This window comes from Terrapene carolina, unplaced genomic scaffold (assembly GCF_002925995.2).
Source record: "Terrapene carolina triunguis isolate 2854851 unplaced genomic scaffold, T_m_triunguis-2.0 Scaffold84, whole genome shotgun sequence".
NCBI classification, from domain to species: Eukaryota; Metazoa; Chordata; order Testudines; family Emydidae; genus Terrapene; species Terrapene triunguis.
The window spans coordinates 32,728,660-32,741,286 of NW_020664435.1; the positions used below are offsets into that span (position 1 = coordinate 32,728,660).

Genomic DNA, 12,627 nt, shown 5'->3' on the forward strand with positions numbered 1-12,627 from the left:
GTCTCTATCACCAGTATTACAACATCACGACATCATGACAACTGGAATGGATGAATGTGTTGAAAACCAATCCATACCTTTAAATATGTCTCTTTTTCAAACATTTTTTCAAGAAACAATTTCTGCTTAAGTGTCACACTGATAATATATAAAAAGGATCCTTTCACCTAGGGTCAAAACCTTGGGCATCTTAAGTAAGGCCCCACAGCAGCTTTGAAAAAGATGTGGATTGGTTGCAGGAGGAAGAGGGGCAGCAGCAGAGAAAATATCTCAGACTGAGACAAGCTTCTGTAGTTCCCCAGGGTCTGGCTTTGTCCGTTGGTTCAGGCATTTGTGCATACCCAGGGAAAGCTACAGACCCCCTCATCTGCTTCTCTTCCCTGTGCTCCAAGGGGGATTTGCATCTTCTCCAAGATTTGATGTTCAAGAGCTAAAAACCCTCTTAGGTATCAGTGGGATGCATGATTTGATAGAACATTTTAATTGTGTTTATTTCAATTACATTTTTTTCTAAATGTACTTATTCTTGTCCATGCACACACATTACATATATGCAATATAGATATACACACTCATTTGTGCACATGCACACGAAAGATCATTTTAACAAAATCTGTCACTCCAACAGCTTTATGTGGAGTTATACATATTTTACATATGCGTTAAGCTTTCTCAAAGGCAACTAGAGGATTTAACCATGTTACTACCATTCCTTTCAAATCCAAGTTGTGTCCTATAGTCATCTTTGGAAGTCCCAGTCTTAACCTTTAATTTAACTTTGTTCTTAGAAGTCGAGTGTTTGGAATATAATCATTAAATATTGTTTTTTTCTTATTCATGATGCTGATTATTTATTTAGGGAGCAGCATTTAATTTTAGGTGTCTGTGTATACTGTGAGAAGTGTGTCTGGAAGAAAGTCTCCTAATGAAAACAGATTGCATGTTTTCAGTTAAGCGAGGGAATGTCTCACTGAATATTTGCAGATACCACTCGGTAAAGATCACCAGCAGAGATCACATTCTTTACTAAGTTCAGAATGGATAGGCCACTACTGAATAATGCAATAATTTTATTTTAAAGGCAACAGGATATGAGCAGATTTATTCAAAAAGAAAGCTTTTATAATACACCATTATTTTCTGATTCTACTTCTCAAAGATTGAATACCTTATGCAAAGATTTTCCTTTACCTCTAGAGAATAAAGGAAAACAACGGACACAGTTCAGATCCATCCCTAGTTGTATTCAGTCAGTTTGAAAAGAAGGAGATTAAAAAATTATGTTCCATATGCCCTTGTTGGTTACTGAAGGTACTGGATTGATTAAACTGCCACTCATCATTTACTCTGGTTAACGCATCATTAGGCACAGATAGGCACAATATATCTTCGTCAAATACTTATAAACAGTATTTAGATCTCAGGCAAGGAGAAATGCAGAATTCTGGACAGGAGTTGTTTACTCAAGATAAGAAAAAAACCTGAATTTGATCTGGAGAACAGGGGAGTAGAGTTCTATTTTTGCAACAGACATTAGATTAAATTAGTTTAAAATTTTAAGAGCATGTACTGGTATCTACAGACAAGCACTTAATGCATATTTGTATTTGAAATACAATAGAAGATGAAGATTTTAGCAAAGAATTTTATATATTGCCTCTCAAAATAGCAATTGACTCAGGTATGAACTGAAAATTGGATGAAGATCTGTAAATTAATTATTAATATAGTGCAATGTCATAAGTGCTATAAGGACTATTGTAGATATTGTTTGACACCATATTTTTTATCATCTGGAATAATTTAACTAATGTGTTTTTTATTCCTTAACAAATAATGCTAAATCAGGAGGTGTTATTAAACATCACTGATGAGAAAAATAGAGAGACTTATAGGGCTCAGACTTGAGGCTGGTAAGCATTCTGGCTACAAGCTACTAAAGCACTTAAGTTCATGTTTAATTTTAAGCACAAGCGTAGTCCCATTTACCCAGCATATTGCAGTATTGAGCCCTTAGAGAGGACAGAAATATGGGCAGGAAATAACAAAATAAGATTCCTCCTGGGAAAAGGTAAGAAAACACATCTTAGAAAAAATAAACTAAAATACAGATATACAATAGAAGGAAAATACGTGGAAAGCCATAATGCTAAATAAGGATCTTGGGGTAATGGAGCTCATGCAAGTCAATAGGAGTTTTCCCATTGACTTCAACAGACCATAGCGAATAGGAAACTGAATATCAGTACACAATATGATAGCCAAAAACATTTTTTTAAAATCAAAACCAAAATGTGTTTGTGTTGTATGAGCACAGACACCAAATCTCTATGCAACCACTAAGTTTGTGTACATTTTCAGGCATCCCAAAACAGGAATGTATCAACAAACTGGGAGGGTTTCTTAGCAGAGCAACAAAAACTATTATATTACTGGAAAAACTTACTTGTAAGGAAAAGATAAAAGAACTGAATATATTATTATTGGGTAAAACAATGAATGGGGTGGGGGGGAGGGGAATAGGTGACTCTGTACAAGTATCTGAAAAGTATGAAAAACAAAGAGGACAAGGAATTGCTTTGGATTTCACTGGTCCCCAAAACTGAATATATACCAAAGAGGGTAGAAGTAATGAGATGCAATTAAGAAACAGAAAATGTAGGGTGAGTGTTAAGGAAAACTGCCTAACACTGAGGTCAATTATACTGTGCAATAACCTCCCAAAGGAATGGAAGGTCCACTGCTCAAGTCATACAAAACTAGCCTGGATGAAACACTTAAGTATATTTTGCATGGAACTATCTTATCTTGCGTTAAGCGGCAGGTGAACAAGATGAGCTAACAGATCTCTCCCATCTCTAGCTTCTATGATACGAGGTTAATCGGAACATATTTCATATTTCAAGAAGTAACTTTGCTTTTATTGTCTCTCCCCCTCACTCTATACCCACCCCATTATTTATTTATATATTATTTGTACACATACATACATACCCTATAGTGTCTATGTGAGTGACATTTTCAGGCATAGTGTTTGAGAAAGTGTGTGTGTCACATTAAAGAACTTTGGCAATAGTTAAATAATTTGATTTAGCATTTCCTACACCCTTTGGTGGAGGTCTGAATTCTAATTTGCAAACTGAATTGCTGCGCTTTTGGATACTTGATTCAGGAATCTTTGAAATGGAACAAAACGGGATAACCTTGCAAAGCAAACATGACTGAAACTTAAATGACAGCCATTGAATGTTGAAATGTGTGACTTACCCTCTAACAACAATAAGCATGACTAAGCCTATTGATGTACTGATGATACCATATGTGGCCATCCATCTAATATTGTCCAATCTAATTTCCTAGGGCTATATCTGTCACCATACTACACGGAGTAATATAAAGGAAGAGTTCATGCTGTAGCTCAATGGGTTACTCTGAAATTTGAATTTAGATAACAAATGACTATTTAATGAGAAGCTAAGGTGACTACAGAAATTCCATTTTTATGCAGAGCACTTGTAGGCCAAGAGCCGCAGCTTGTAAAAAATAACTTGTTTGGTTGCCATTGTACAATTTTTTAAGAAATTAATTTTTGTTTTAATTCTGCAGACTTCTCTATACAACATTTGACATAATGTACAAATTCAAATTACAATCAATCTGGATATGAATTTATTAAGTCTTTGCAATATCTCTTTTACGTGACACTTTACCTAAAAACTTATAAAGATTATTCATATCCATTAAAGTTGTTGGGGTCTGTTTTCTTTTTACTTCTGAAGAGGGCCATATAAGTGACTGCAGAGCCATTTTTGATTAACAAATTGTTTTCATACTGATTTTTGTTGTTTTATTTAAATGCAGATTTTAAAGTTTGCGTGGACAATTGGGGAACTTCATTATAACAAACATTGAATATTATTTGCTGAATGAACAGCTTTTCTGTTGCATTCATTTGCTAACAAGAGACCATATTCAGCATCATGTCACTTCAGAATCAACATTCAGATTTTGAAGACCCAGGAGATCTACATCTGGCCATGAAGCTTTACTTCAGATCGCAAGATTTGGCTCTCTGGGAGCAGACATATTTTGAAGCACTAATTGATCACTTTAATACTTCTGATAAAATTACTTAACAACATTTATAAAAATCACAAGAGGAATAATTCATGCAACTCAGATTTTGTGCCAGTTTTCCAAAAGTGACTGTGCTTTTTTATTATATCATCTGCTTAGTATTTTCTCCATCACCACCAAGAGGCAATAGTGGAGTACTGAATGCTTTACTAATACCGAAGGTAAAGACAACAGAAACTCGAAACAATGGGTTGCACTTCAAAAAAAGTACACGCTCAGGATTAATAGTGAAGTAAGGACAATTTAACAGATTTTGTTTCAGCTACTTTACTAAACTGGAAATTGTATACACCAATTTTTACCGCCTTGTCTCAAGACAATGTGTGGATGTATAATACATCTCTGAATAAGGAATCGTAAAGGACAAACTGAATGTTTAACCTTCACTAATAAGCCTGCACCTGCAAGGAAGTGTTGCTTTTAACTACCACCGATTCATGGAATCTGGTTCTCTGACTGAAATTTCCAGGATGAAATCTGGGTCTCACTGAAATCAATGGTAAAACCACCATTGACTTTAATGAGTCCAGGATTTCACCCCTGTTGTCTATAGGCATGATCTCCAAGGAGCTGAAAACACTCACCTTCCACTGAGGGGTCTAATACCTTGCAGGATTGTGTCACATGACTGAACCCTAAAAAAAACTAAATATCATTGGTTTCAGCAGATGGATGTTTATTAAAGGTGAGTGAATAATTTGCAGTAAATAATTTAACAGCTGCCAAACTATGGTATTTAACTTTGGGCCAGGTAGGAGCAGTCCAGAGCTGCACTGACCCAGAGGGAGCTCGGCAAGGGACTGTTCTACACACAAAGTTGCACAGTTTTTCCTGAAGTGTGATGGTGCAGGCCAGGACACATTTGTCTTGGAGATGAAATGCATGGCTTCACAGATGGTGTCTGCAATGCTGGGAATCTAGGTGCCAGCTCTTGACAAAGCTTTAGGCCTGAGCCAAGCACTGACAAATTCATTGCTAGAAACCAGTCTGTTTCACCTGTGTGTTAGTATGGCTTAGATGGGTATTTGACTTATAACAATGTGTTTAGACTTTATGAAATGCTTGTAAGTTGCTACATGAATTAAGCTCACTTATAATATCTGTATCACATATTATAAGGTAATATTAAAGGTTTTGCTTTGTAACTGTAAAAAAATGTTTGCTCTAAAACTGTGAACCCAGTCAGGAGGGATTGTTTCCTGCCCATCAAGAAGGCCTATCAAAACTAAATGAGCCATTGTGGGACATCACAATACAAAGACTTTGTTAATTACTCCTTACTACCATGAAGAGGCTACATGCAAAAGGGCTCATCCCATGGGCTTGAAGTCTGGAAGAAGGAAATAAAAATATCTGACAAGGAAATTTTTCATCTCTTTTGTTGTCTGGACTCTCACAGGGCCAGAGCTATGACACAGAAACAGAGATCCCCAGGGTCAACCTGGGTTAGCCCTAAAAGATATTCAGAGCTGATAGATTACTTCAGTTCTTTCACCTTTTGGAACCATAGACTGTAGCTCATTTGTGTATATATGCTTGCCTGCTTTAACGTTGTAATAACTCATTTCTTTTCTTAGTTAATAAATCCTTAGATAGTTTACTATAGGATTGGCTTCAAGCATTGTCTTTGGTGTGAGATCTAAGGCACAAAATGACCTGGGGTAAGTGACTGGTCCTTTGGGACTAGGAGTAACTTGAATACCATTAACTTGGGTTTGAATAGATACTGGGAGTGGCTGGGTCATATTGAATCTATACATATTGAATCTATTTCCCCACGTTAAGTATCCTCACACCTTCTTGTCAACTGTCTAAAATGGGCCATTAGGAAGGAATAATGAAATCCACAAGTACAAAATAGGGAAAAAGCTGGCGAGGTGGTAGTACTGCTGAAACGGATCTGGGGGTTATAGTGAATCACACATTGAATATGAGTCAACAATGTGAAGCAGTTGCAAAAAAAGCGGGGGGGGGGAGGCTAATATTCTGGGATGTATTAACAGCAGTGTTATACATAAGACACAAGAGTTAATTGTCCCGCTGTATTCAGCACTGGTGAGGCTTCAGCTAGACTAATGTGTCCAGTTCTGGGCATCACACTTTAAGAAAGATGTGGACAAATTGGAGAGAATCCAGAGAAGAACAACACAAATGATAAAAGGTTTAGAAAACATGAGCTATGAGGAAAGGTTAAGAAAACCGAGCATGTTTAGTCTTGAGAAAAGATGACTGAGGAAGGACCTCATAACAGTCTTCAAATGTATTAAGGGCTGTTATAAAGAGGATGGTGATCAATTGTTCGCTATGTCCACTGAAGGTAGGACAAGAAATCATCAGCTTAATCTGAAGCAATGGAGATTTAAGTTAGTTATTAGGAAAAGCTTTTTAACTATAAGGTAGTTAACCACTGGAATAGGCTTCTCAGGGAGATTGTGGAATCCCCATCATCTAACCTGTTCTTAAAAACTTCCAGACACCAGTCAAAAATGGTCTACATATACTTGGTCCTTCCTCTATGCAGGGAGCTGGACTAATTTACATCTTGAGGACTCTGATGGGGTGTGTTCCCCTCACTCGCCCTGAATGGGGTTAATGTAGGCCAGAGAGACCCAATTAACCTATTAGGCTGCAAGCTGGGGTATAGTTAGGCTGAGAGGAAAACCCTAATTAGGGGAAGCTCATGTGTGCAGGAACAGGCAGGGCTTCTATAAAGCCAGGGAGCTGGTAGCAGACGGGGGTTGCAGGGAATTGGTCTGCAGTTATTCCGTGGGGGAAGGCAGGTGTGTTTGGGGGCTATAGAATTTATTCTGCAGTTACTCCCTGGGAGAGGCAGTTTAAGCTGGCAAACCCCGCTGGGGGCAGGAGGGCGAAGTGTAGGAAGGGCTCAGGGAAAACACAGCAAGGTTTAGGTGCAGACCTTACCTGCTGCTTAGAGGGTCACCCGGCTGGAACCTGGAGTAGAGACTGGAACCCGGGTGGGCCTGGGTTCCCCTACCAGCCACTGGGAAAGTGGCACCATCAGAGCAGAGAATGAGAAGACTGCCTGAGACAATTTGTAAGGAAAGACTTTGATACCCTGGAAGGGGAGGACTATAGTGACCTGGCCAGAGGGCCAACCCACGAAGACAGAGCACCTTGAATCACAGAGAGCAAGAGAGAGACAGCAGGGCATGCAGTGAGCTGTGGAAGGGGGTGTTGGACCTGGAAAAAGCTGCTCCCCAGAGTGGCCAGGAGGAGGAGCCCCTAGCAGTGAGTAGACCCCGTGACAAGGACCCTTCCAGCCATACATTTATTATTCTGATTCTATGCTTATTCAAAACAACTGCATGCTCATATATCATGGTATTAATTAATAAAACTGGTCAGAAAAGGAGGTGGTTTTTTTTTTTAAATGATGAAAAATTTCAATCAAAATCCAAAACATTTTGATTCAGAAATGTTGCCGCAGTTGCTTATGGCCGTTGTCACTTGGATGCCTCATGCTTCCATTCTCTTCTATGGGCTGTGCTCCCGGGTCAGACTACATCTCCTGTGATTGCCTCCCCTCTTGGAGAGGGGAGACAGTAACACCTGGCTGTTGTGCATCATGGGCAATGTTTTCCAGCCAAGGAGCCTGGCCCATTGTAGGTGAATGGGGATAGGAGGCAACCAAACCACAACTCCCACGGGGGAGTACATCCGAATAAAAAATATTTGGACTTTTCAACAAAATGACATTTTGTTGATGAAAAATTTTAAATTTCACAAAACAAAGTTCATTTAGTCAAAAATTCAGTTTTTCACGAGGTAAAATTTTAGTTCTGAAGGGTGTGATCAAATTCTTTTCTGGCTCATTTAACTGCCTAAAAATTAAGGCTCTGAAGAGTGGTTCTGTGGTTCCCCTCCCCCTGCTGCACTGTTCCATTCCAAATAAAATATACCCCGTTTGCAAAATCACTGTGTGTGTGCATCTGTGTAAGTAAACTCGATTGCTCAGATTCTGAGAAACAGAACACAGAAGGGCTCAAGCACAACTGAGGTGAATGTCGTTTAAATAGAGCAGCATTTGCCCAGCAAAATTTTCCTATTGAAAGTATGTTTCCTATTCTTAGGAAGTTTTTGTTTTTAAGTTTCCTTTGTGTAATAAGGAGATTTCAAAACTGAATTCTCTGCTATGTATAAAACATCTCTAAAGTTGACACACCTTTGTTGATAGATCTGGTAAATGTGTAATTCCAAACTAAAGACAATATTCTTCAGGAACAGGAAACTAAAATTAAATGTCTTTCCAACAGCTAAGAACAAAAGAGGCTTCTCACATGAACCTGACCCCGGGAGAATTTTCCAGTCACAGATTAATTCATCTGATAAAACTGCTCATTGTCAGTGTCTTCTCCGGAAGTTTAATTAACAATATCTTGATGGTTATCACAGCATCCTGACCTCTGAAGGATTAGCATTTCTCTGGAGTAGAACTTGTTATGATAGAGAGCATCAAGGGCAAAAGACGCAATTTTCTCTGCTGTTGTCTCTCTCTTTCGGGCCTCAAACAACTAGTGCTTCACAGTGTACTGGGATTACTAGCCTCAGACTCTTTCATTGAAAACTGTTTACAAGGGATGTAGAATAAAGATGCCTCTGCCATGTCCCCTGTGTAAATAGATAATTTAATGCACCTGTGTCCTAGAGAAGACCATTTTTATATACTATCTTAATTGTTGTCATAAGTCTGGATTGGACAAGTATTCATGAAAGCAGACATAGGCTTATGGTAAATACTCAATTCTGCTTTCCAATAATGGGAGAACAGATTACAATAGTAAAATAGGGATCATTGTACCTGGGAGGAGAGAGGAGAACAGATTGTGCATATGTAAGATATAAAGCTCGAGACAAATACTTTTCTTTAAACTGAGATCAGCACTGAGATCACTGTCATCCCAGCTGCTACAAAGTTAAATAAATTAATGTAAATCTGAAGGCAGAGATGTAATGAAGATAATGGTGATCTAATATGCAATTGCATTATATTTGACAGGCAAAGTTATAAGTGATTTCTTCCACAGTGATAACCATAGTTAATGTTAATTAATGAAATTAAATGAAATTTTAAAAATTGGCACATTGCTTATTTTACCTGAATTGTGACTAACCGTTCATATCCTGTCAGGCATTCATTGTATCTTTTAAATCAAAGAAATCTGTAGTATGGATAAAATATAATAAGACAGTTGCCAGCTGTTTGGCAAATATAGATTATAGCCAGCTACGTGTTAAAATAAAATATCCATAGTGACTTCCAGCTTTTAAAAAACAGATGTAGCACTGCTTACATTGTGAGAATCAAAAAGCCATTAATAACTTGCTTAAATGCAGAACCTCAGCTACTAAAGCTCAGTTCTTCTTGTAAGAAACAAGCAAAACAGATAAGTATATCAGGTTTTTTACATTTTTATATTACCTATATATGGTTTTTAGTGTTTTATAAAACCTCTAGGTTTAGAAGTTTAAAGATTATTTCCCCTGCACTGATTTTCAAAGGACTGTAAAATCCAAGGATTAAGAAAATGTATACCAAAGGCAGTGCTAAATGGTACTTTTACCTGCCAGTAAATCCTCATCAAGAAAAAAGGCATATCCAAGGCTATCATAACTCCTTGATGCAGTCTCAGGTTGCATATGTTCACACAATGCCACAGTATCATATGCTGACAGCAGTAAATCACAACGCACATTGTATTGATTTCCATCACTAGCTGACACCATTGATGTATGTATGTCTTCATTAATATTCTTTTACTGCCAGTGGCTATTTAAACAGAAAGCTGGAAAATGTAATACTGTATGTGGATCATTAGCTTTTAGTTACTATCCTAATGCCCTACTATGGCAAATGAAGTGTAAAAATAGCCCACAGTCACTGCCACCTGCTTCCCAGGCACTGTCCAGCGGTTAATATTTGCACTCCTATCATACAGCTGGTCTTCTACTCAATAGCAGATCCATGTTCAATTCCTTGGGAACCCCAATTAAATGTAATTTATCATGGCTAAAGTCAGTGCCCTATGATCTTTTTTCTAAATGGAAAAAACAGATGTGTATTTTCTCTCAATACTATTTAAATATTTCAGTAAAGTGACTGCCTGCTTTTGTAATGAAGATGTATGTGATGAATCAGGACACAGAAGGCACACAGTATTTAACATAAGGACGTAACACTAATAATTGTATATGGATGTTAATGTCACACAAACACACACAGACACACTTGTTGGTAATGAATTATCTTGGCATCTGATATAAGCAAGGATTCTCGCTGTCTCTTCATTCTGGGAAATCCTTACTTAGTCTTAATTTAATTGTGCCCCAACAATATGCTGCTGCTGTAAAAGAGCTCCCATACTATCTGTTCTTCAACATGCCTTACTGTTAGATGTACCAAGTTAATACAAATATTTTCAACATGCAATATCTCCTGCATTGCCTGAATATAAACTGGAGAGTATGGGTTTGGGGGGGGGGGGGGGGGGGGGAGAGCGGGGGGACCTCACTGTTCAGTCCTCTCATGTGCCATCTGAGTGAACTGTGTGCTCTGAATAACATTCTGATCCTGTGATTGCTCAGTATCAGAAAAAAAAATATTTGCCAGTGCACTGGATTCATAGCTTTGATAGGTACAGTCAGTGCTGCCTCATTTTTCATTTGGAACAAAGCTTTCTCCATGGGCACCCTGGATCTCTTTTGGGCCTGTGTTAAAGGTCCTGCCACTAGGGGATGTCAATATTTTATGTCTGTTATTTAAGACATTTTCTTTTTGTGCCCTCCAGCAAGCACCCTTGCCTCACCGCCAAGATCCAGACATGGAATATGATTACATTGGTTAGGTCCTTCCTGGACTTGGTATTTATCAGAGTGCTCGCTCTCTCTCTCTCTCTATGATATGGGATGGGATGCAGAGATAAAATTTCTAGACACTATTAACGGTTGCTTCTTGAACCAGCCAATCCTGGAAACCACAATAAGAGAGGCAATTCTTGATTTAGTTCTAAGTAGCACACAAGATCTTGTCCAAGAGGTGAATGTAGATGAACCACTCGGTAATAGGCACCATAATGTAATTAAATTTAACATTCTTGTAGGAGAGGAAATACCAAAGATACCCAGGTTGCCTTTATAGTAAATCTACAATATCTCTAAAAAAAGAACAGGAGTACTTGTGGCACCTTAGAGACTAACAAATTTATTAGAGCATAAGCTTTCGTGGGCTACAGCATCCGAAGAAGTGGGCTGTAGCCCACGAAAGCTTATGCTCTAATAAATTTGTTAGTCTCTAAGGTGCCACAAGTACTCCTGTTCTTTTTGCGGATACAGACTAACACGGCTGCTACTCTGAAACCTACAATATCTCTGTTGCAAATTTATGGTTTAATTTGGTCTCCCAGTTTGGCACAGGAACTCTGCACAGTTCAGATGAACATTCTGTGTCTTTTTTAGTAAAATATTTGCTAATAGAACTAGTCAAAAATGCAAATTTTTTTTGTCAGGAATTTCCAAAATATTTTGCTTTAATAAAATCCTGTGGAAATGTTTCAGTTTTCAATGAAAAACCAAGAACCAAAGAAGTTTTGGTCTTCAAAAACCATTTTTGGCACACAAAAAAAAAATTTAAAAATTCAGTTTTCTGAATAATCCAATCAACCCCCCCCAAAGTTTTACTGAGTGTTTTTGTTTTTTGTTGAAAAGCTGAAAAATTTCAACCAAAATGAAAATTTTGCACAAAGTTTGTTTTGTTCAAAAAACCATTCCACATTAAAGAATTTTTTTTGACCAAATCTATTTATGAATTTTGCAGAGAAAACATTTGAAAATGCTCCCGTCTTGGAATTTTCCCATTTTTCTTGCAGTTCTTTGAGTTCCTCTAGCTAAAGTCAGCAGCCCCACAATTCCATACTTAAACACACACTCAACGCACACAGAGATAACATCTGATCATTTAGGACAAATTTGAATAAGTTAAACACATGGAGTTTTTCCTTTTTCATGATAGCTAAACTTGGCACAGTCCATTTAGGTTAACAGAAATGCTCAAATCCATCAGCTATTTTCATTCTCGAATGCACCCAGATTCACCAGCTGTGCTCTGAATGTTCCATCATCGACCCAAGTTGCTCTCTGGGCAGAGATGAGACTCTAGGAGATGTTGAGAGGGCCTGGGGTGGGAGACCCGCCTGAAGGGCTCCTCAGAACACTACTTTGTCTCTCCAAGGCACCACGCAGTTAACTGGGTATCATATGCTAACATACTACTAATAGCTAAGGTAGACTTTGACCAAATACCAGGGCAGTGCTTTTTGTAACAGAAGACTCTGGGTTTTATATCTAGAACATAAGAACGTACCGGGTCAGACCAAAGGTCCATCTAGCCCAGTATCCTGTCTACTGACAGTGGCCAATGTCAGGTGCCCCAGAGGGAGTGGACCAACAGGCAATGATCAAATGATCTCTCTCCTG

At 38.2% G+C, this 12,627-nt stretch overlaps 1 protein-coding gene across 2 annotated transcripts in view; it reads right to left on the reverse strand.

The window, feature by feature from the left end:
- The window catches only part of CDK14 (cyclin dependent kinase 14), a 483,078-nt gene that overhangs the window by 179,151 nt on the left and 291,300 nt on the right, over nt 1-12,627 (reverse strand). The window lies entirely within an intron of this gene.